The sequence below is a fragment of the Tenrec ecaudatus genome, chromosome 14 (genome assembly GCF_050624435.1).
Source record: "Tenrec ecaudatus isolate mTenEca1 chromosome 14, mTenEca1.hap1, whole genome shotgun sequence".
Lineage (NCBI taxonomy): Eukaryota > Metazoa > Chordata > Mammalia > Afrosoricida > Tenrecidae > Tenrec > Tenrec ecaudatus.
This window is the reverse complement of record NC_134543.1, coordinates 118,485,591-118,510,724: the sequence shown is the minus strand read 5'-3', so window position 1 is coordinate 118,510,724 and position 25,134 is coordinate 118,485,591. Positions and strand designations below refer to the sequence as shown.

At 47.2% G+C, this 25,134-nt stretch overlaps 1 protein-coding gene and 1 non-coding gene across 7 annotated transcripts in view; one reads left to right on the top strand and one right to left on the bottom strand.

The window, feature by feature from the left end:
* Positions 1-24,754, bottom strand: part of CGNL1 (cingulin like 1) — a 182,350-nt gene extending 157,596 nt beyond the window's left edge. For 5 of the 6 annotated variants that reach the window (XM_075531011.1, XM_075531014.1, XM_075531015.1 and 2 more), the window contains exon 1: positions 24,664-24,754. The gene's annotated coding sequence lies outside the window, so the exon portion shown is untranslated. Of the gene's footprint in view, positions 1-24,371; positions 24,446-24,663 lie in introns of those variants that run through there. The other variant, XM_075531012.1, reaches the window with a different exon arrangement.
* Positions 9,674-9,780, top strand: LOC142427026 (U6 spliceosomal RNA). The gene has a single exon (XR_012779868.1). It is a non-coding gene; the product is annotated as a U6 spliceosomal RNA (small nuclear RNA).
* Positions 24,755-25,134: the final 380 nt, after the last annotated feature.

Below are 25,134 nucleotides of genomic sequence, written 5' to 3'. Positions count from 1 at the left end.
GTGAATTAAAAATATTGGTCATAAAGCAAGAGACTCCAATTAGAGAATATTATTTTAATTAACTGAAGCGCTATGGAATACTCAAATTCTTAAGATTAAATATAAATGTAGAAATGATTCACTTCTAAGTTTTTGCTTTAACCAATTTTTAATTTCCTTTCAACTAAGAAAAGGCAAGGCTGCCTATGTTTAAACACAACCCATAATTTATTTGATAGACACCATGAGGCAAGTTAAGAGCTCTGTGCCTCAGTTTCTTTATCTGTAACCACAGATAACAGATTAGAAGGATTAAATGAGTTAAGTGACTAAGACAGTGCCAAGCACCATTAAGTACTAGGTAAATGTATTGTTAATTTTATTCTACTTTCTGGTACAGATGTAGGATTAATCTAAAATTATTCAAATTAATTACAGAATTTTCAGATTAATAGAATGGCTGAAAACCGGAGGAGAATATATAGTAAGATTATGTCAAAAGAGCAAAATCACTGGATTTCTTTAGGAACACGTATACATACTCTAATAACTTAAGTTCTCCATAGAATAAAGTGTACCAATGATCCCAAGTTATTTGCATCATGAAAAGACCTATGAAACATAGCTCTTCTCCTAAAGAGGTCTAAGGACACATTAAAAATACACTAAACAGGGTATATTTACCTTTTTCATTTCAAAAATGCGCACATAATGGGAATCTAAAAGGATAAGAGAGAGCAACGGCACACATATTTAAAGAAACAATGTAGAAATTCTCCCCAACTTAATGGAAGATATCAATCTACAAATCCAAGGCTCAAAAAATCCCAAGCCAGATGAACCCAAGGAGATCTTAACAGTTAGACTCCCGAAAGCTCAAGAGACAAGATTCTGAACGCAGTGGGGGGGAAAGGACTCCCAGTAAGATTAGGTATCCTTTTATCCACAGAAACATTAGAGACCAGAACCTAATGGAATGATATATTTAAGGGCTAAAATAAATAAAAATAAATTTAAGGGCTAAAATAAAATAAGAGGAGGTGGGAAGGGAGGGGCAGGTGGGAGGGGAAGACTTTCAAATTAGAATCAAATACCCAGTTAAACTATCCTTCTAGAATGAGGGTAAAATTAAAACATTTCCAGATCTATAGAGGCTGAGGGAGTTCAAATCCACCAGACTGGCCCTACCAAAATTACTCCTTGGGTGTTCTGTAACTGGAAGAAAAAAGATCCTAGAAAATAATTCAAAACCATACATTAAAAAAGGTCACTAATCAAGGGAAACACATGGACAAAAACAAGACAGTCAAGCTCAATGTGAGAAAAAGTTCGGGGGGGGGGGGGGAATGCCATTATCTTTTAATTCCATTTTTCTAAACTCTTGTTGAAGCTCCTTAAGTCTAAATATTTTATCCTTCTGGGTCTCTTAATAACAAATACATAGAAATCATGAATGAGATTACTATAAACATGAACATAATGATGTAACAAGTAATGACAGTAACGAAAGGGGGAAGCAGAACGGTATACAGAATTTCTTATACATTCCTAAAGCTCAGTTGTTGGCAGCTTAGCCTAGAATGTTGTAAATAAATACACACTGAAATGTTGTGTCCATGGTAAACACTAAGAAAACACATAGAAACACATAAAAGACCAAAAAAGGCAAACTATGAAAAACCAACAAAACCCAAATGCACACAGTAATAAAAGACAAAGGCCTATAATAAAAAATTAACAAGATTACCAAAGTACCTTTTTATTAGCAATTATGGTGGATGCAAACAACCTAAAAGCTCCAATCAAAAGGAGAGTATGGCCAAAAAATGGATTTAAAAAAGCCATAATCTAATAATATATTCTTTACAAAAAAACACATCTCAAATCCAAGGACACAAATAAGCTGAAAGTGAAAGGATTGGAGGGACGGGGGCAGGGGGGACAGCTTTATTCCATGCAAAGAATAACCAAAAGAAAGTTGAGGGTCCCCCCCAGATACCATGATCCGAATTCTACCTTGCAAGTCTGGATAGAGCAGAGGTTGTACACTGGTGCATATAGGAGCTGGAGGCACAGGGAACCCAGGTGGATGATACCTTCAGAACCAGGGGGTGAGGGGCGAGACTGGGAGACTAGAGGGTGAATGGGTTGGAAAGGGGGAACTGATTACAAGGATCCACATGTGACCTCCTCCCTGGGGGACGGACAACAGAGAAGGGGGTGAAGGGAGACATTGGATAGGGCAAGATATGACAAAGGAATAATCTATAAATTATCAAGGGATCATGAGGAAGGAGGGAGTGGGTAGGGAGGGGGGGGAAAGAGGACCTGATGCAAAAGGCTTAAGTGGAGAGCAAATGCTTTGAAAATGATTAGGGCAAAGAATATACAGATGTGCTTTACACAATTGATGTATATATATGTATGGATTGTGATAAGAGTTGTATGAGCCCCTAATAAAATGTTTTAATAAATAAATAATTTTTAAAAAGATATATGGGGAAAAAAAAGAAAGTTGAGGGTAGCAATTTTAACTTCAGACAAAGTAGACTTTAAAATAAAATATATCAGAAGAGATAAAAATGGATATTATAATGGAAAAGTTGATGAGGGGCGATGGAGGACTACGTAAGCTATGTTAAAAATAATCTATAACATGGCACATGAGGGAGGGGGGAGCAGGGAGGGAGGGGAAAAAAAAAAAGAGGACCTGCTGCAAAGGGCTTAAGTGGAGAGCAAATGCTTTGAGAATGATTGGGGCAGGGAATGTGCAGATGTGCTTTATACAATGTATGTATGTATATGTATGGATTGTAATAAGAGTTGTATGAGCCCCTAATAAAATGTAAAAAAAGAAAAGAGGAGAAAAAAAAATGATTAGGGCAAAGAATGTACGGATATGCTTTATACAATTGATGTATGTATATGTATGGATTGTGATAAGAGTTGTATGAGTCCCTAATAAAATGTAAAAAAAAAAAGAAAATGATTAGGGCAAAGAATGTACAGATGTGCTTTATACAATTGATGTATGCATATGTATGGATTGTGATAAGAGTTGTATGAGTCCCTAATAAAATGTTTTTAAAAATAATAATAAATAAAATTAGCCAATGGCAAATGGATAAGTATCATACATCTTCACTTATATAAAAAAGACGAACACATAGAGACCAAAGTTCATTAGTGGGTACCAGGAATGGGAAAAAAGTTAAAAGAGGGGGTAATCGTGATGGGGGAATTGCATTGATTAGGCTAGCACAACAATTACTGTAATTTCTGCCAATAAATTGCAATGTTTAATTAGGAAAAGTTATATGACAGGCATATTTACGATGACAAAGATCAGCGTAACACCTGAGGTTGCTTATGTACGACCCAACACTTCAAGATTTATTTCTCTGATTTGAACTTTAGGGCATAATTTCACATCAGTTAATTGGCTGAATGATGTGTTCAGTGCCTCTGTTCTACCCCTCCAGTGTGTTGCTTAGTATCTGGGGTCTTAAAAGCTTGCAAGCAGCCATCCAAGGCACAATAATTAGTCTTGATTAACCTGAAACAGCATTGGGGATGAAAGGAAGATAGTGCAAAGCATGACTAACTGCCTCCATGAACAACTGCATCGTCTTACCACGAGACCAGAAGAACTGGATGGTGCCAATTGTCGTTACTGAGCCTTCGATCAAAGATCCAATGAAGGATCCCAATCAGAAGGGGGGAAATGAACAACTGCATTCAAATCCTCAGATTCTAGACCTTCTGGAGCCATGAAGAAAGGTAGGTGCACCCCTAAAACTCTTGCCTAGAGATAACCTTTAAATCCTAAACCAAAAGTATCCCGTGAAGTCACACTAAAACGGAACAAGAGTTTGGCTTAGCTTGTAAAAACAATGTCTGCCTTGAGCATTCTACTTTTTTAAAAACTATATGAGATCAATTGACAACAGCAAAACTCAAAAGATTACGATAGCTAACTCAATAAGAAAAAATAATAAACCAATAAAAATGGGCAAAGGACATGAACAGAAAGTTCACAAAATAACATCCAAGTGGCTAACAAGCATATGAAAAAAATGCTCATGATAACTAGCCATCTGGGAGATGCAAATCCAAGCAAGAATGGGTTATTACCTTACATCAGCAATGACAGCACAAATTTTTAAAATAAACAACAAATGCTAGAAAGATTAGAACCCTCATACACTTGTCAGATTGTAAATGTGTACAATTGTGGAGCGTGGTATGGTATTACCTTAAACAACTGGGAACAGAAACACCATACAATCCAGGCCATAGAATAGACACTGGCCAGGTCTGTCTAAATAAGACAGGCTGGATGAACAATCTGGAGGAGAAAACAACGGAACCGACAGTTCTGAGGGGACATGGGAGAGGAGGAGGTGGAGGAAAGGTAGTGGTGTTAACAAACCCAGGGACAAGGGAGTAACAAGTGATCCAAATCGGTGGTGAGGAGGGTATAGGAGGCTTGATAGGGTGTGACCATGGGTAATGTAATCGAGAGAAATTACTGAAACCCTAATGAAGGCTGATCATGATAGTGGGACAAGAGGAAAGTAAAAGGAAAGGAGAGGAAAGAAGCTAGGAGGGAAAGGGCATTTATAGAGGTCTAAATACAGGCATGTACATATATTTATATATGTGGATATGGAAATAGATCTATATGCATATATGTATACATTTAGTATTAAGGTAGCAGATGGACATTGGGCCTCCACTCAAGTACTCCCTCAAGGCAAGAACACTTTGTTCTATTAAACTGGCATTCCATGATGCTACCCTTCCCAACACAATGGCTGAAGACAAAGTGGGTACATAAGCAAATGTGGTGAAGAAAGTTGATGGTGCCTGGCTATCAAAAGATATAGCATCTGGGGTCTTACAGGCTTGAAGGTAAACAAGCGGCCATCTAGCTCAGAAGCAACAAAGCCCACATGGAAGAAGCACACCAGCCTGTGCGATCACGAGGTGTTGAAGGGATCGGGTATAAGGCATCATCAGAACAAAAAATCCTATCACTGTGAATGAGGGGAAGTGCGGAGAGGAGACCCAAAGTCCATCTGTAGGCAATTGGATATCCCCTTACAGAAAGGTCACGGGGAGGAGATGAGCCAGTCAGGGTGCAGTGTGGCAACGATGAAGCATACAACTTTCCTCTAGTTCCTAAACGCTTCCCCCCACACACACACACTCTCATGATCGCAATTCTACCTTACAAATCTGGCTAGACCAGAGGATGGACACTGGAACAGATAGGAACTGGAAATACAGGGAATCCAGGGTGGATGATCCCTTCAGGACCAGTGCTGAGAGTGGTAATACCTGGAGGGTGGAGGAAGGGTGGGTTGGAAAGGGGGAACCGATTACAAGGATCTACATATAACCTCCTCGCTGGGGGACAGACAACTGAAAAGTGGGTGAGGGGAGACATCAGACAGTGCAAGACATAATTTATAAATTATCAAGGGTTCATGAAGGAGGGAAGGAAGAGAGGGAGAAAATGAGGAGCTGATGCCAGGGGCTTAAGTGGAGAGCAAATGTTTTGAGAATGATGAGGGCAATGAATGTACAAATGTGCTTGACACAATGGATGGATTGTGGATTGTGATAAGAGTTGTATGAGCCCTTAATAAAATGATTTTTTTAAAAGAATAGACACAGGCACTCCTATGTTCACTACAGTACTGCTCACAAGAGCAAGAAGTCGGAAACTGCCCCAAATGTCCATCAAAAGAAGGATAATGAAACATTAGATACACAGAATGGAATACTGTGGACCACTAAAAACAAAAATGAAACCATTATGACATTCATGGACCTGGAAATCATGCCGGGTGAAGGCAGTCAATCACAAAAGGGTGGACAGGCTATGAGAACACTGCAATAAGAATTAAAAACCAAGACAAAGCCATATAATCCAAAAGGGAACAGATTTTGGGGGTGACCAAGTTGGGGTGGGGGAGCAGATAGAAGGGAAGATGAAGAGTGGATCTGAGTGAAAGGGAGGGTGGAGGGACACAGAGGAACAGGAGAAACAGGGAGGGGTGGTTTGTAATTGCAGGAGGGTTTGATAATGATTGAACTTTTGAATGTAGTTGAAATGTAAATCCCTCATTTAATTCGCAATTTTCTTTAGTCATTAAAAAAAAGAGGGGGGATTAGTTAGGAAACATAGGGGAAAGAGGAAAGAGTGAGCTTATGTTAGCGAGTCACCTAATTAATGTTTTCTATTTTACCTCTCTAGGTTCTAATAGCCATTGAAATGGGTCCACAGAACTCACAAACAAAGTTCAGATTAAAAGGATAAAAGTTGCAATGCCAGTGAGAATGCTCTGGATTGGTGTTTATCAAAACATGTTACAGGCTTCTTTCAGGTCTGCTAGCGACTGCCCACAGGGGCATACCACTCCTCCGGAGCCCTCAATCCTAAGACTTTCCCTCCATGGCTCAGCAAACCCAGCCCCCTGAATCAAGTGCCCAGAGGCACCCAACTCCAGTAAGCCTTAGCCTGAAGGCACTCAGCTCCACCAGCCAGCTTCCTGCACCAACGCGCTCAGCAGGGCTTGCTCTGTGGGTTGGGAAGTCCACCACTCTGGTCCATGCTCTGCCTCCTGGTTCTGCTGCTGCTGCTCCTCCGAAGTTATAACCGCCCTCTAGATCCAGAAGGCTCACTGCACAGGGATCTTGAGTCCAGACGGAGTGCTCCACTCCCGGCCCTTGTTGTTCATAAGTTCCCTCCCCCTGTTTCTGAGAGGGCTCATTTTATACCCAGAACAATGGCACACTAGGGAACCCTAGTTGCAATTACTTCTACGTGAATCCTCTCAGAATCTTCCCCCACCTTCTTATCAGATCCACGCAGGAAAAGGTTTTCATGGGAGCTGGAAACGGAAGCACAACTCGGAAAAACACAACGAGAACAGAACCACCATCGACGTCACTCCGCTGTACAGAGAGAACTGTTGCCCTAGTCTGTGTTTTGCTGTATACATTCTCAACAACACAACTACTACATAAATAAAATTAAGAGGGGGGGGGGGGGAACCTGCCAGAACTTTTCCACCCCGTCCTGGAGGAACGTTAATGGTTTTTCAAAGACTCGCCCAAACTGCAGCAGGAGAGGCCCAGTAAAATTTCACATTTTCCTCCAATTGTGAACCCAGAAAGCTTTCATTTTGTTCCAAAGGAAACGATCTTAAATGACATCATCTCTGCCTGAGTAAAGTAGATATCCGGCTGCCACTATGCATGGGAGGTTGAAAGTTAAAAGCAACTCAGTCGAAATGTCCATTACAAAAAAAAAACAAACAAAAATTCCAAATGTCCGTTACCATGTTCATTCTTTTGGCTTACAGGAATCAAATTCAGAAAGAGAGACGCCTCAAGCAAGAAAATTGTGGAGAACAGCAACACAATGGGCCAGAAGCACCCAACTTCCTCTTCTCCCCCCCACCCTCTCCAATAAAAAGCTTTTCAATAGCCACATGTCTGCCATGGGTGAGAGACTGCTCCTTCAAAGCACTTTTCAATAGGCACAGTCACACTTTCAGAAAACCCATCTCTTCACTGCTATCTGTAGCTTCCCTCTTTTCAGAGACTCGTAATTAAACAGCAATGTTCTCATGTCTCTAAGATATCAAAGCACGTAATTTTGATTGGAAAAACGAATCTATAAATAACTTTGTTTTATGCATCACAGACTTGAAGACCCGTGAATAGAAGCACAGCTAACGCCCAATGGTTCCTCGTGCCTTTGCTCTCCCCTAGCTGAATGCAGCTTTAAACTATCCCCAAAGCCGCACAGTGCCGGATGAATAGAAATGAATTGGCAATGAACTTGACTCCAAGGAGCTCAAAGAAAAATGCCAGTCATATTGTATTTGCAAGATAATTTTCCGGGGATTTTTTTTTTCACTTTTGCTTAGTTGAGATGCCTGGTTGGTTTTTGACACTACATCAAGTAGTTTTACGTCGGAAGCTAAACATTCATCCATTCTTCAAAGGTTTACTTGCCTCTAGCATGGAACCCTCGTAGTGTAGTTGGGTTACTCTGCTGGGCTATTAACTACAAGGTCAGCTGTTCAACTCCACAGTCCTCTGGAAGGAAAAAAATGATGCCTGCCGGAGACCTTGGGGAGGTTCCCTATGACTCACAATGGCACAGGGTATGGGTAAGACCTGCTGGTTCAGCTGCTAACCAAAAGGTCAGTGGTTCGTTTCCACCAAACGCTCTGTAAGAGAAAGATATGACCTTCGGCTTCCTTAAAGATCTGCAGCCTTAAAACCTTCCAGGGGCAGCTCTTCCCTGCCCTGGGGGTCAGTATGAATGGGAATGAACTTGATAGTGTTTCTTTGTTTATTGCTTTCAGAATAACACACTATGGCAGGAACCAAGAGAGCTTAGAACGCTTTTCAATGGTTTTTTGGCTTCTACATCCTCCCTTCAAATCATCACACATCACATGAAGGCGGCCAAGAAATTCAGGGGAAAATGCTCATGATCATTAGCCATCAGAGATGTAAATCGAAACTACCATGAAATATGATCTCACCCTGCAACAGTGGCAGAGATCAAAAAGCCAGAAATCAGGAATTGCTGGCAAGGCTATAGGGACATTGAAACTCTAAAATGTTGCCAGTGGAATTGCAAAATGGTACAGATACTATGGAAAATAAATGGCACTTCCTCAGAAAATTCAAAACAGAAATACTTTACCAGCCAGTAATCCCACTGCTAGGCAAATATCCAAGAGATACGAGGAGTGGTACAAACAGACATCTACACACCTGTGTCCACTGCACTATCACGCATAATACCAAAAACATGGAAAGAACCTATGAGTCTATTAATGGATGAATGGATTAACATAGTTCATATATAAAATGGAGTGCTCCATAAATAATGATGATTCCACGACACATCTTACGATATGAATTATTCTGGAGGGCATTATGCCGAATGAAATAAATAATTCACCAAAAAAGCTCCCCCAAAATCATATGGTCCCACTATTATAAAAAGTCAAGGATCCACACCCAGAAAGGAAGCAACATTCTTTGACAATTATCAGAGATGGGAAAGGCAAGAGCGGGGGACTCATTTTCTAGAGAGTGATAGTTGTTGGTTTGGGTGCTAGGAGAGGCAATACCAAACATGGATGAGCACAGCGCAACCCGACCAAGACAAGGACACTAAAAATACACACACAAAGACAATGCCAACAAATGCTGTGAAACATACAATGTACAACAGTCCAAAAAAGATGTGTATGGTTCGACTGGGAGCTGTATATGCATATCTATGCATAGGAAGGCCTACTGAGCAAATGCATGTGCATGTCCAGGCATATCTCTAGACACATCTGTGTGTGCCTCATAAATATGACGAAGCTTCAAAATGTTCGTGAAAGAAATTTCATTATCTTTTACTTCCATTTGTCCAGGAACTCTCTCAGCCCTCATAGACCCATATGCATCACACAGCACCTCAGGGGCACAGTTTCAGAACCTGCCTAAAACACAGGCAAGGAACTTGTGGGATTAGTTTACTGGGTTAAAAGGCTTAGGGCCATAGTCTTGGGGGCCAACTTAAGCCAATTGGTGTAACATCGTTCATAAAGAAAATGTTCTCTGTCGGGTGTGTAGTGTCTGAGGGTTTAAAAGCTTACAGACCGCTCGCTTCGGCAGCACATATACTAAAATTGGAACATACAGAGAAGATTAGCATGGCCCCAGGGCAAGGATGACCAAAAAAGGGGCTTACAAGAAGTCTACAATTATCAGTCCTTACTTAGGGAATGAAGGAAATCAAGGTTTCATAGGAGAAATCAGCCCTCAAAAACTATGGCTTCTTCTAACCGACAGCCAGAAAAACGGATGGTGTCCAACTACAATTGCTAACCATTATAACCAGGGACACAACAGAAAGTTTTATAGAGAACGGGAGAAAAATGTCAATTCAAGTCCCTGAGAAAGGCCATAAGAGAGAGCAGTGGTTCTCAACCTTCCTAATGCCATGACCTTTTCATACAGTTCCTCATGTGATGGTGACCCCCCAACCATGAAGTTATTTTCGTTGCTTCTTCATCACTGTCATTTTGCTACTGTTATGAATCAGGCGAGCCCTGTGAAAGGGTTGTTCGACCCCCCAAAGGGGTCACGACCCACAGGTTGAGAACCGCTGGCCTAGAAACCCCTGCCTCTTGTCCTGAGATAGACACCCTTTCAATTAGGAACTGAAGGCGCTCATGGAAGTCACTTTGCAGCCTACTAATAAGTTTGGCCTATCAACAATATCACCTGTGAGCCTTGTGCTCCTGTAAGCAATTAACACGAAGACTTCAGAGCCAACATTTATGAGCCAAGACGAGCAGGCAAGGAGGGGAGAGAAGTTGATCACGGACACAGGACCGAGAACGGACACAGGACCGAGAACGGAAACAGGAAGGATGGTGGCGAAAATCCTAACCAATAGTAGGAAACAAGAGCATAAAAAAAATCATTAAACAGGACCTAATTTGCTGTGTAAGCGTTCCCCTAAAACACAATTATTATCATTTTTTAAATCACACAAAGTAAAATGGTGTTCTCACCCCCTCATGATCAATGGTTCGGCAACGCCCACACCAAAGCCTTTTGCTTCCTCTCCCCTCGGCTCCACACGTCCACCCGTTCCTTATCATCAAAAAGGGAGGGCGTACGATGGCTATTACAAAATTAAAACAGTGAAGGACATGAAATGAAGGACAATGCTCCTCCTAATGACATCTTCAGTCGCATCGTCTGGAAACAACCATGCTTCTTGAGGCTAATCCTAGAAATTACAGACACTAGTCACAGAAATTACATTCTGAGTATTACACTCAGTAGCAGGAAACACAACGTGGATGACTTATTGGATGCAAAACGGATTTGCTCTGTAAACCTTCATGCAATTCACAATAAAAAGTTAAGCATTTATGTAGACATATTTGTATTTATGCTAAGGTGATCCAACATCTTTGGAAATGCAAACAGAGCACCTCTGAAATAGGAGGCTTCGTCCTGGGCACACGGGAAGCTGAGTCCCGTAAAAGATACAGAGGCAACTAATTCCTGCCTATGTCTTTCTGGGCAAGTAAGACTTCGAGCTTCCAAAGTCCGACTGGGAAGCTCTACCTGTGTTGGGCACGCGTCTCCTTTTTTCATGGTTGACTTGGGCTGAATAGAGGAGGAATGACACTTGGCACTGTGCTTTGAAATGATCGAACTGATTCGTTATATTTAGGGATAAAACCCCAAAACTCACAGTCATCCAGTCAACTCCGGCTCCTAGGAAACCCTATGTTGATCGGATGTGGGAGTCTAGTTCCTTCTGGAAATGCACTATTTACATAAACGACGGTTGGCAACTAAGAATGATGTTTTTTAAAGACACAGCTTGAGTTATTTAAGGAGCTCCTTAATTCTACAAATCTCCAGTTACTCATGCAGTACGTACACGCCGAACACCTCCGATACCCCAGGCGTATGATCGATCGCTCTAAGAGGCACACCTGGGGCCAGGTGCCCCGACCACAGTGAAGTGTTCAAAGGCACATCCCCATGTCATGACCTAATAGTATTAGTAATCAATACTGTTTTTCTTCTTATCGTTTCATCCCAACAGCTCACCCAGTTGGATTTCAAGGGTGAAGGTTTCACACATCAGGCCCCTTCACCTCCGTTTGAGCAGCATGCAGTGGAACAATTCCTTACGACCTCCCCCTTCTCCACTCAAAAACTTGTGCAAAGTCTATCCCAAAAACGCTTGGAAGTCTGAATAATTATCCACTGCTCTTGGCCTTCTTCCAGACTTGAATTCTCCTGCAGAGAACTATAGGCAGGACTTCTCCATCTCTGTGTTAGGTGGTTTTCAGAGGCCACGGAAGCCAAGCCTCTCCGGTGCCTGCCGGGTCTGGAGGTGAGGAAACTTGGTTTCTACACATCCACCATTCTAACCAGGAAGGCCCATAAGCAAGATGCCTGCATCACAAAGAGCAAGCACGCTCTTCTCTCTTTCTCTCCTCTCTCTCTCTCTCTCTCTCTCTCTCTCTCTCTCTCTCTCTCTCTCTCTCTCTCTCTCTCTCTCTCTCTCTCTCTGAACATAAACCCAGGGGCAGGATTCGAAGCGGGACCAGCGGCCAGAGTCCAGGCTCCTAAGTGCCAGACCCTGTGACACTTCAGTTAAGATCCTAATCTGTGCCGATGACTGTAGAGGGCACAGTGAGGAAGCAAGTGCTAAGGTAGGGCCATTCCAGTGCCTTCATTGTAAGACGCAGTTCTCCCCTGGGCCCTGCTCTGGAGCAAATCCCAAAAGCCTTCCAGGACCTCCTCAAGCCCGCCAGAGCAGCCCTGATGCCCGCCTCCTCTTCTGGGGACCCAGCCACCCCTCCAGAAGCTGGAGCAAAAGGCAGAGCCCCCTTCAGCCATTAAGCACACCCTTGAGGAAGCGCCAGGGCTTGGCTGAGAAAAGTTCAGGCCTAGTTAGAAGCACTCAAGAGTCTCTGTACAGGCAGCACTGGAGTGGAGGCTGGGGGCGGGAGCCAGGAAGAAGGGAAGTGGGGAACTGCCCAGCTTGCCCCCTTTGGGGGCTGGTTTTACATCTCTATGCAGCGTTAAGAGTTTCCAGACTCCTTTACCCATAGCTGCAGGCATGGGGGGCAAGGATGCAGCCTCTCTCCCCTCCCCCACATGTCCCTCAGCCTGGGTCAATGACAAGCTGCAGCGCTGGCCCAGGCCTCCACCTGGAAGTCTGAAGCCAAGGATATTATTAAAGTCACAGGTTAAGAATCACTCACTCCCCAGCGCCTCATTTAGAGGCCGCCCCAGCCTGCATTGTAAACAAGTCCCAAGAATGCTTTAAACCAGGGGAGGTTCTTATTAAACGACTTAATTGAGGGCCACTTCTCCTCCAAAAGCTTTTAAACCCAAGGAATAAAAGGGGCCTGGTGGGTGTTTTCCAGACACTGGTCTTTAAAACCTGCCACGCTGTCACGTTGTCACAGGGAAGTGGAGCACAGCGCCAGGGCCCCGGGTGCGTGCGGGCCTGCTGCTAATTTCTCAGCAGAAATAAAATTCTCCCTCCCCACGGCCTCTCCGAGACCTGGCACCAAAGCTTCATTCCAATATTCATTTCAAGGGTCATTAGAATCAGGGGATGAAAAAGTGGAAAACACAAGGCTAGCCAAGATGGGCCAAAACTAAATGAGTAAAGACATGTGAAGGCTTGAAACTGGTCGTGACTTAGAACAACATCGGGGCCTGCAGGAAACAGGGCAGTGGCTTCTCTACAAAAGCCTAAGCCAACTCCCTGCCAACGAGTCCATGCCCACTCATCGGGCATCTTGACCCCAGGGATAGAACTGCCCCTGTGGGTTTCTGAGACTGTCACTGTTTAGGGCAGAGGTTCTCAACATGTGGGTCCTGACCCCTTTGGGAGTCAAACCACCCTTTCACAGGGGTCGCCCAATTCCTAACAGTAGCAAAATCACAACGATGAAGTAGCAATGAAAATAATTTCATGGTTGGGGCAGTCACCACCCCAGGAGGAACTGTATGAAAGGGTCACGGCGTTAGGGAGGTTGAGAACCACTGCTTTAGAACAGAAAGCCTCGTCTTTCTCCTGTGGAGCAGCTGGTGGTTTCGAACAGCTGACCTTGCAGATCGAAGCCCCACACGTTAACGACTATGCCACCAGGGCTGTAGGTCAAAGGAGGGAGGCACTGATGTACATACACCTCACACGTGAAAGTAGCCCGACCCGAAGGATGTCACTGGCATGAAATGTCCAGAAAAGGCAAATCCATCGAAAGAGAAAGCAAGAACGATGGTAGCCAAGTGCTGCGGTAGGCGAGGGGATCACTCACTCACTCACTCACTCACATGGGATGACTCGATCACTCGATCACTCACTCACTCACATGGGATGACTCAATGACTCGATCACTCACTCACTCACTCACATGGGATGACTCGTTCTCGGGTGCAGAGTTTCTTCCTGGGGTGACGAGAAAATTCCAGAACCAGAGAGTACTGGGCTTGTACAACATCGTGAACGTACCTAACAGCCACCGAATGGAATCCCACAACTGGGTTGACACGGCGAGTTTTCCGTGTGTGTGTGTGCGTGTGTGTGAACATCCACCCACCTGCCAAGACACCAAGAACTTCCGAAAGCTCGTCTCCTACCCCAGGGACCATCCCTTTCCTTCTGCGCTCAAAAAGACGCTCGCTGCAGGAGGGAAGAAGTCAGTGGGACTTGTACACTTGGACGACTGCTGGACTCAGGCAAGCTTCTCACGCGCACGGCACTTCACCAGGACAAGGCGACACAGCAACCCTGAAAGGATGTCACCGCTCTCTCTGCCCTGCTCGCACAGGGGAGGCAAGCTGGGCACGACGAGCAGGGGCAGGTTGCCCACGTTCACTGCACGGAAGGGAGAACACACGCTGGACCTAGACCAAGGGGGATCGAGTAAATCTACCCGCCCTGCACGCCCCTTACAACTGCAGCTATGGTGGCACCGAAATGGTATTGAGCCTAGACGGCACATGGGTCAAGCACAGACTCTCTTGGAAAACAAACACCGAAAGCTTGCCATCGGGCCGGCGCTGGCACCCGGCAGCCCCCTGGGCACAGAGCAGAAACTCTCCATGGGGTTGTGAATGTTGTGACCCCGTGGAAAGAGATCACCCAGCCTTTCTTTGGAGGCAACTCTGGGAGGGTGCAAGGTATCAGCCTTTCGTGAGCAGTCGGGCGTTCGATTCCCTGGGGTCCTCAGGGACTCCAAGGCCTGATCACTTTGAATGGTGTGTTCTGAGAGACCCTCTGTGAACTGCCTTCTCTCAGAAGCAAGTCCAAAGGGCACCTTTCACGTGGACAGCAGCTTCCTGAGTCGTGTTCCTGTGTCCTGGGGACAACAGGGGGGCAGATGCGATTCCCTGTCCTCTCCCCGGGGAGAAGAGCAAGGTGGACAAGGTCAGCAGGAGGCTTCAGGAGCCTGGCTTCAGCTCCAGCTGGGCGACACTGGCGGAGTCCGGGGAGGTGAAGGGGCTTGGCTGGGTTTTGCTGGTAAGGTATTCATACGTGAACAGATGGGAGCAATTACAAATGAGTGTAAGAAACATTTATGAGAGAGGAACATAGCTCTTTACACCTCAGGGGCACTTGTAGGGTAATCCAGAGGCCTCAATTAAAGATTAAATCCCATTCCTTCCATCCTCATTAAGAAGGGAGGGTTCTTGGTCACAGTCCAGTTACCTTTGCCTAGTCCAGTTAACAGAACATGCACCATTGGGATTGGTGCCCGGCAAGGATTTTTCAGCCCATCAGCTGGTCACATTGTAGGCCGGGTGACTTTTCATTTGGGGGCAGGGAGCCATCCTGGACCCACTACGCTAGGTAGTACTCACAGACGTGGCCCCTCCAGAGCTCGGTGAGGTAGGTGGGACATCCGTTTTACATAGGAGGAAACAAAACCCAGCACCGACAGGAAGCGTCCAGAACCACGGAGGTTCTGCCAGTGTCTCTGGGTCTCTACAAATGGTTCACCAAAGCCACTTGCTGAGGAAAAGGCCAGCAGGGAGAACCTTGACAGATACACCCCAGAAAGAGGGTCAACTTAAAAAAAATCTACCCTTGGAAACTCTGTGGAGTACAAGTCCCCTCCAACCAACCCTCGGAGGCACCAGGTCAGAAAGCACCCCACAGCAGCGGAGGTTCGGGGTTTGGTTTGGTTTTCAGATGGGCCCGAGTGATTGTTGTTCAAGAGAACTCTCTTCTTTGTAGATTTTTAGGAGCTGAGACGTGTAAACCCAAGACACCGCTAGTGTCCCAGCAGCTGAGACAAAGGCCAAGGTGAGCAGTCGTCGAGAGCAGGCTGGAGAGTGAACAACTGGGTGAGTCCGGGCAAGAAAGCATCCGCGGAGCCACTGGAAGGAGCCCCGCCGGTGTTGCCGGGCAGGTGTGGGCAGCTCACCATGGGCCGGTGGCGCAAAACCAGCAGCTGTCCCCTTATAAATTTACAATCTCAGATGCCTACACCGAGAGAGTCGCCATGGGCCTGATGGCAGTGGGTGCTGGCCAGCCGTCATCTCTGAGACTGGAGCGGCCAGACGGACGGCCAGGCCGCAAGCCTGGACTCCTACTACTAGGTTTTCTAGGCTGCCGCCTTTACAGAAGCCAATCGCCGAGGGTTTCGCCAGGAGACCTGCCGAGGGCATTGGACCCCTTACCTGACCCAGAGAGATGGCATACCAAAAACTCGCAGGGCAGGGCCGCCACAAAGTTAGCATTCTAGAATCATGTGCTGTTGTGGCAAGAATGCATGCTCTTCGGTCTCCTGGCAAGATGCTGGTGAGCCTGCCTAGCTGCTTCACACCCATTAAAGCTGTGCAGATTGTAGGTACCTGAGCCTGGCCTTGGAGTCCTGGGGGCGCAGTGGTTATGTATTGGGCTGCTCATCACAAGGTCAGAAGTTGGAAACCAGCAGCTGCTCCATGGGAGAAAGTGGGGGCATTCAACTCCAGGAAAGTCTTGGAAACCCACGGGGACAAATCTACCCTGACCTCTAGGGTCACTATGAATCCGGATTGATTTGAGGGCAGTGAGCTTGGCTTTTTGGTCTGGGCCTGCGGTGAGGCCCCTGCTGTGAGCAGAGCAGAACAAGAGAAGCAGGTAGCCTGTAGCTCTTACCCCACGCCTCGCCCCAGACAGCGGTCCCGGGCAGACAGTCAGGGCTGAGCTAGCATGCTGGCACCTGGAACAAAAAACAAAGAAACTCACCTCTGTCAAGCGATTCCAGCTCACAGTGACCCTGCAGGGCAGGGTAGACTTGCCCCGGGGTTCCCGAAACAGAAGCTTTTCCTGGGAGTAGAAAGTCTCGTCTTTCTCCCAAGGAGGAGCTGGGATTTTTGAGCTGTGGCCTGGTGGGTAGAAGCCCAATATGGAACCAGTGCACCTTTATCATAAGCAAAGGGTGTGCTTAAATCCCAAACTGGAAATTCACAACTAAAAGGAATCCCAAGCGTAAGCCCACCCCCCTTCCAGGCCCTCTGCTCTATCTTATCTCTCCCTCCACTCTTCCTCTATCACGTCCTCCGAACTCCTCCTTCGGTTTACACTGCAATCGCAGCTCTTAAGTAAACTCTCCAGGTTTTTGAGACTTGATTAAGGCCAGGAGAGAGACTAATCAACTTTGCAGCAGCTGCAGTATAATCTGAGTAAGGCGCTGCTCTTAAAACAGGAGGGTAAACAGCTCAGAGGCAAACGTGGTGGGATGCAAAGTTCTGGTTTTCCTTTTTAAACAAAAGCTATCCATAAGAAGTTCATGGGTAGGAGAGGCTAGACCAAGGGTTGGCACACTGGAGGAGGAAGGGCCAATCCTGTCCCTCAACCCATTTAAAAATCGAGAGCCTAAATATAGTTTTACAAACAAACGAAATCAGCATTATCGGAATGATATCCTTTCAACTTTTTTGAAATGTTAATTTTTTCCAATTTTACTTCAGAGTCACGTGTACTACCAAAAGAGCTGCATCTGGCTCCGGAGCCAAAGTGTGCCGACCCCTGGTCTAGATCCTCTGCATAGCTTTGAGAGCGGAGCCATTTATTTACAGGGGTTCTCAACCTTCCCAATGCTGCGACCCTTTCATACAGTTCCTCATGTGGTGGTGACCCCCCAACCATAATATTATTTTCGTTGCTACTTGATAACTCTAATTTTGCTGTTATGAATCGGGCAACCCCTGTGAAAGGGTCGTTCGTCCCCCAAGGGGGTCGTGACCCACAGGTTGAGAACCACCACTTTAGACTAATGTCCAAACAGCTAAGACAGTTTTGAGTCAGAAAATCTGTGTTGGAAATGGCCACTCTGTGCCTGACTTAGGACCTCACCCGCCTGGGCTCCTCATCCATAACGTGGATCTAACACTACCAACCATGGCTGGCACTCAGTCAAGGGTACTTCGTGTCAGCTAGCTCACTGCCATCCAGCCAAGTCTGACCCATCTCGAGCCCTTAGGGCAGAGCCGAATTGCTCCTGTGGGTTTCCAAGACTAAATGGGAGTCGAAAGCCTCATCTGCAGCCCTCGTGGTTAGCAGCCCGTGCATAACCAAATGCAAACATCGACATGAATGTGTATGAACAAAAAGCCTGGTAAAAGGGTACTAAGTAAGGGAATTATTGGGCCAAAACCTTGGTCATCTTGCCACAATTTGCCAAGCAGAGATGAATAAGAACATGGTAAACAGGCATGTTTTTTAAACTTTGGTTTTAAAAGTCCTAAATAACTATGAAGCAATGATTCGAACTATGGAATACACCACCTAGGGCAGCCAGAAACCCCTGACTGGACGGCGGCGGGAACAAACTCTACTTTGTAAACAAAGAGACTGCCAGCCTGGTTGGCAGAAACAGGCCTTTTTCATAACAAATGCCTAGTGCTCTGAGCCCAAACACTCCCGACTCCATGGCGACCCTCTGTGAAGTCCCCTGGAAAGGATCCTTTTTGGATCGAAAACCGGGGAGCTCATTGCAGCGAACACTCATTCACTCCCCTTGGTTTCAGTCCCCCTTGGCTCTAAACCAGGGGTTCTCAACCTTCCTCATGCCGCGACCCTTTCAGACAGTTCCTCATGTCATGGTGACCCCCAACCATAAAATTATTTTCATTGCTACTTCATCACTGTCATTTTGCTACTGTGATGGATCGGGTGATCCCTGTGAAGGGGCGTTCAACCCCCAAAGGGGTTGCGACCAACAGGGATCCTTAGCTGTGCTTCAAAGGAGCAGCAAACAGGGAAAACGCACTTCGCTTTGCGCGCACACTCCACCCCACAACAAAACAAACGAGCTGCCATCAGTCGATCCAGCTCAGAGCAACCCTGGAAGACAGGGTAGAGCCGCCCTGTAGGTTCCCAAGACTGTAATGCTTTCCAGGAGGAGAAAGCCTCTTCTTTGCCCTAGTCATACCCCACTGCTCTCAGATTTGCTCTCCGAGCAGCCCTGGGACCCTCAACAGGACCGGGCTCCTCGCTGAGCCTCAGTTTCCACGCCGGTCGGATGAGGTCACTGGCCCGGCCTCTCTGGAACCTACAGGTGCAGAGCAGCAGCAAAGAGCTGAGTACCCAGGGTATGGAGACGGTTCTTGCCCCCTTGGGCTATTAGCCCTGTGGGGCAGCTACCTGGAAACCACGTCTCCAGGAAAAAGCATGTGAAGTCCAGTTTTCCATCTGTCCAAGGAAACAGGAGCTAGAGCAACATTGAGAGGACAAAAAACGAGTGTCCACCCACTAGCAGCACTTACTGGCACCGTCCAAACCATTTACTCTACAAAGAAGATCAGCCGCTATATGAATGTGCCCTCTGTGGGACAGGTGTCTACTTTACCAGGTACCAACAGGCCCAAAATGGGCCCAGCCACAGTTTCTGCCAGTGTTCCCATCCCTCCTGCTAGGGCTGACTCAGCTCCTACTAGCCAGAACCCCAAATCGAAAATACACCTGCCGGAAGCTAGCCTGGTTTATCTTCCGCTGTGTAGATGCACAACAAAACATTAAAATGGTAAATCGGGATCTTCTTTAAAAACAAAATATATATATACACAAAATCTAGTTTCACACGCATGAAGTTTTTCTTATGCCACAGTTATGGCTTGAACTGTGTCCTTCCTAAAGAAAGGTCTAGCAATTCCTGATCATTCTCTGTGCCTATGGGTCAGGAGCCGTGGTGGTGCCACCCAGGGAAGTGTTGGACTGCTAGCCACAGGTTGGCATTTTAAGACTCCCAGGAAGATTTACAGCCTCAGAAACCATGAGTCAGATTCAACTTGATAGCTATAAAAGAGATCACAGAGGCAGAGATGCGGGAAGAAAAATGCCCAGACACAGGACGATCACCCAGGAGCAGAAGCTCAGAAGAGCCAAACGCCTTCCTCCCGCACCCACAGAGACAGATTGTAGCTGCCTCTGGAGCTCCTCAGCTGTGAGGGCCACGTTTGTGGTTTGTCTGTTACAGCAGCACTGGCGGACGCAAACACCGACCATGCTAGCGGACTGCAGCATCGTCCCCCAGGTGAAGATGGGCAGGGCACTCTCCCCACCAGCCCCACCAGATGGTCAGCTCCTGGGGCTGCAGCCTGTCTACTCAGCGGGTAACACAGAACCTGCCCAAGAGCATTCAGCAAATACACGAAAAAGAAACGAAACGGCGGAAATGTTTTGGTGTAGGGTTAAGGTGAAGCATTTTCCCAAGGCTCCTGTTTGGGGAGACAGAGGAGGATTATGTGGAAAGGGAAAGGGGTCTGGGAACTGCAGCCTTTGACGGAAACCTCCAATCAAGTACCCCGAGAAGCCCTAGTGACACAGCAGTTAAAGTGCTCGGCTGCTAATCAAAAGGTCAGTGGTTCGAACCCAGGCTGCTTCTGAAACGATTACAGCCACTGTGGGGCTGTCCTACTCTGGCCTGGGGTGGGGTGGGGGCTGGTAGAAATTGACTCCACAGCTATGGGAAGCACATGTAGGTCATTCAACCCTGGTGCCCGTCCCAGAAATTTCTTTCTTTCTTTTTTTTTTTTGAGGGCTTTCATGTTAGATAATGGCAATGTCAAGTACCGGGATAAATTAAAACTCGTGGTCATTCAGGGAAAGTTACCCAATTTTCAATTCCCCTTGAACTTTGTTTTTCTTCTCTCATGCCAACCTCTCAGTCATGTCACTGCCCTTCAGGCCAGGACGAGAGGACACAGAGGAAAAGTACAGAATCCGTTTTTCTCCCCTTTCCCGCTCCAAAAAGAAAACAAACAATCAGCCAATGGCGCCTCTTAGGTTGACTTCAGGCAAAACGACAGTTGAGGGTCCCTTGCCTTTCACGGACCCACCCTTCCGTGTAAGCAAAAGAGTTGACAGCGGTTACTCATTGGGCTGCTGAGTGCCGGTCGGCCTCTCCTGGGAGAAAGACCGGGCTTTCTGCTCTCAGAGAGAATTACCATCGTCTCAGACACGTTCTGCCCTGTCCTATAGGGTCGCGAAGACTCGGCATCCGCTGGATGGCAGTGAGTTTGGTTTGCTGGTTTTCGGTCTAATAAAGCACCCCTACTAAAAGAAAATGAAAAAAGAAAGAAAAGAAACCGGAACAGACACAAAGCAAGATGACAGTCCAGTCTAATTTCAACACAAAGTCTCTCTTCCAGATGATGTACCCCCTCGCCCTCAGGGAAAAAGCTCATTTGCTAATGCCTTCCTCCTATTTTTCTTTACTTAACTCTCTTCCAGTTACTTCAGAACAGGGATCCTCAAACGACGGCCCGCGGGCCACATGCGGCCCGCAGAGGACATTTGTCGGGCCCACCGGGTGTTTTTGCCGCCGCTGCCTGTCCTGCTTAGCAGCCAACTCGTCCAATGTGCATAGGGATTTGTTCATAGTTTTTTTTTAAACTATAGTCTGGCCCTCCAATGGTCTGAGGGACAGTGAACTGGCCCCCTGCGTTAGAATATTACAGATGCAACTCCAAAGTGAGAAATGTTTCCATAGATCTGTTTAGCATCATTTATGCATATACTCTTCTATCCCTTTTGCTCAGTATTGGAGTCACATCAATAGCAACTTTTCACTCCAAGAAGAAAATATCTTCAAATATGCTTTCCCGTCTCCCACCCCCACCCCCCAATAGAGACAAGACTCACAAGTTAATAAAGCATTCAATAACATGGCTTCGTTTATTGGTCTGCTTTTTTTTTTTAAGTCAACAGTAGGAAAACTCTTTCCATATGTTCTTGTTTCCCAAATGTTGAGGATTCAAGGCAGGGGCCACCCTGTCAGAGCACGCACTCAACGTAACCCTGCGTTCTCAAACCAAGACAATTAAGTCGGTCCCACAGTGCCCACACTTCCAGCAATTGACTCCAAGCAACTGGAAAAAACGGTAGGGAAAGGAGCAAGACCAAGTGGGGAGTATTCTTTCTACCAACGCTGGACGCAAACACGCCCCCACCCCAGGAGACACCCCGCGACAAAGAAAACTGCAATACAGGGGGTCCTCGTCGGAGGTGTTGGGGACAAAGGTTTCAACAAGCAGGTGAACATGTAAGCCATTCGTGGAGGGCGACAGCAAATTAGCCAAGATCCCAGGAGAATATCTATATCGTGTTGGTGACAAGAATGCCTAAAACATTCTTTCTGAATAAAACATATAGTATCAAACTGAGTCTCTGTATGCAACATGTTGAGTTTTTCTTAAGTCTTATTTCCCTATTGTTTCAAAAATCATGTTCGCTAGCTATGGGTCTCACCTCAGAACGTCCATGCTAAGCCACTGCCTTCCTAAGAAGGATAATATTTTATCAACAAGAAAGATATGCTGAGTAAGCCGAACACAGATGCATGCCCATTACTGGAGCATCCACCATAAAACCTTTAAGAATCAATTAGCTTTCCTTCTTGCTATTCCTCAGCCATAGGCAAAGCCATTCTCCACCGGGGAGGAGAGGTCTCCAGAGCTTATAGGCTCCTAAAGGATTTTTGCTTCCTTTCCATATAAAATCCTTTTCAAACATGTCAAGTCAAATGATCACTTGGGCTCTTCCTGAACAGGTCAACCTTGTATTACAACCTTGACCTTTAATTCCAACACTTCCACTCCCTTGGTAGAAAGTAGTCTGGCTGTATTTACTGTAAGCAGAGAAGCAGAGACAAAGGGAAGCCACTTAAAGGCACCATCTGCAGTCTCGAAGCAAACAGGCTTGTTGGGTGGAAGCAGATTACAGCAAAAAGTCTAGAGTGCCTGAGATGATATTCTCATTCTCTCTCTCTCTCTCTCTCTCTCTCTCTCTCTCTCTCTCTCTCTCTCTCTCTCTCTCTCTCTCTCTCTCTCTCTCTCTCTCTCCTTCACTCACTCGCTGCCATCGAATTCTGACTCGCAGCAACCTTTATATAACATACACACACATATATGTTCTCTATTGGTTAAATGTTGGGCTGCTAACCGCAAGGTCACAGCTCAAATCCATCAGCTGCTCTGAGGGAGAAAGGCTTTCTACACTCCTGAAAAGAGAGTTACAGTCTAGGAAGCCCACAGAGGCAGTTCAATCCTGTTCTATAGGGTGGATGGCAGTGATTTTTTTTTGGAGGAGGGTGGTTCAAAATGTAACCCAAACACAAATTCACTGTCACTGAGTCAATGTCCACTCACAGCGACCCTGTAGCACAGCTTAGACCTGCACCTGTGGGTTTCCAAGACTGCGACGCTTTACAGAAGTGGAAAGCCCTTGTCCCCACAGAGCAGATGGTGAGAATTAGACATCTGTATCTTTCACAAACTCCCCAGAAGTGCCACCAATTTTGGAAACCAGTGCTTCCAAGCCAGACTCCAGGCCCCATTCTGAGTGGCGAGGGGCTTTGCCCAACGTGCACCATTCACCTGAGGGGACACACACAGAGCAAACATGCAAAATAATCGTCCTGTGTAAAGGAGCTTCAACCCGACAGCCAACACCTGCCTACACACCAAAGAGTGATGTAACTTGGAAAAGTCCTTTGGAAAGTCCAAATACGTGCCATAAGTGAGCCAGGGGGCTTGGAGAAACCTGCCCGGGCCTCCCGGAGGAGGTAGGATCAAAAGCCTTTCTTGCCTTTTCTAAAATATTTTTTCTTTTCTAAATGATCTGGTTGTGGGTGTGTGGGTGTCAAGGTTTGCACAGCAAATTAGGTCCTCGTGTAATTATTGCTACACCTACTGTTCATTGACACGGGTGACCTTTGTCACTCTGCATCAGCGTTCTCATCATTTCCAGTCTGGTTGTTCTGTTTCCATTAATCTAGCTTCCCTGTCCAAGAAAAACGTTGAGTGTAAGGCCTCATTGAGCTGATCGTTGGAAGGCGCTCATACTCACGGGTGACACTCTGTTTAGGAACCAATGGGTCACTTAAGCCCTTTCTTTCCAAGACTGGTCTGAGGAAGCATGGAGAAAAATCAGCCAAGGCTCTCAGGTGCTCCGTGTGGGTGCCTCCTAGCTGTCAGCGGAGCCCAAGGATCCAGGTAGGGGTGGAAGGCTGCGCACCCCTCCTGCAGGAAACTTCTGGCGCCGAGACCCTCCCCTCTGGCCCTTCAAGAGGCGGGTTCCCCAGTCATCCCCACCATATGGTCGCAGACCGTGGCGGCGGCGCGGGAGCCAGAGCCGGGAGCGCACCTTCGGCCGCAGCCAGAGCACCGTGCGCCCGGTGGCCGGGCGCGGCGCCCAGCTCGCGGGGTGCACCTGGCGGAGCCCAGCCCCGCGGGCTCCGTCCGCCCTCGGCGGGACCTCGGGGGCCCCCACCCCCGCCCGGGCCCCCCGACCCCGCTCCGCGCTCACTCACCGCCGCCGCCTCCCGCGTCCCGCTCGCCCGCCGGCTGCAGAGCCCGGCCCGAGTGCAGGGGCCGCGGCGCCGCTGGGAGGCCGAGCGCCGGGCCCGCCCTCCGGGAGAGGAGGGGCCTTCCCGGGGCTCGGCCCCCGCCCCTGCCCCCGCCCCGGCCGGACAGCCCGCCCTGCCCGCGCCCGGACCCCGCGCAGCCCCGCGGCCCCGGGGACAGACGCACAGCCCCGAGCACGCACCGGCGCAGGGTCCCCGACCCGGGCCGCGCCCAGCCTGCGCCTATCCCCCCTCTCACCGGACGGTTCACACTGCTCTGGGCAAACGCTTTGTCCTCTCCGTGCCCCTGATCGGAATGCCCTTCCACCCCTTCCAAGCCAGCCCCCGGGCAGGTCTCTCCCCCGAGCCTCCGCCTTTCCTGAGTCCCCGCCTCCAGGAAGCCTCCCCGATTGCACCGCCCGCCCCTCCCCACAGACCGGGCGCTGGGCTTTCCCCTGACCCTAACGTGTTGGCTGGGGGGGTTGCATCTAGGACACTTTGTAAGACACCTTCCCCCCACCTTGCTAACCGGGTGTCCCTGTGTGGTGCCACCGGTTAAGCGCTGGGGCTCGGCCCTTCTGAAGGAACCTGCAGAGGCGCCTTGGAAGATACGTAGGGCCATGTGCTTATCACAAGCCTTATCACAGCCTTGAAAATCCTACTGGGCCTTTTCGGCTGTGGCAGCACACAACAGTCAGAAGCGTAAAGGACAGCTCATTTCTCTAGCCCC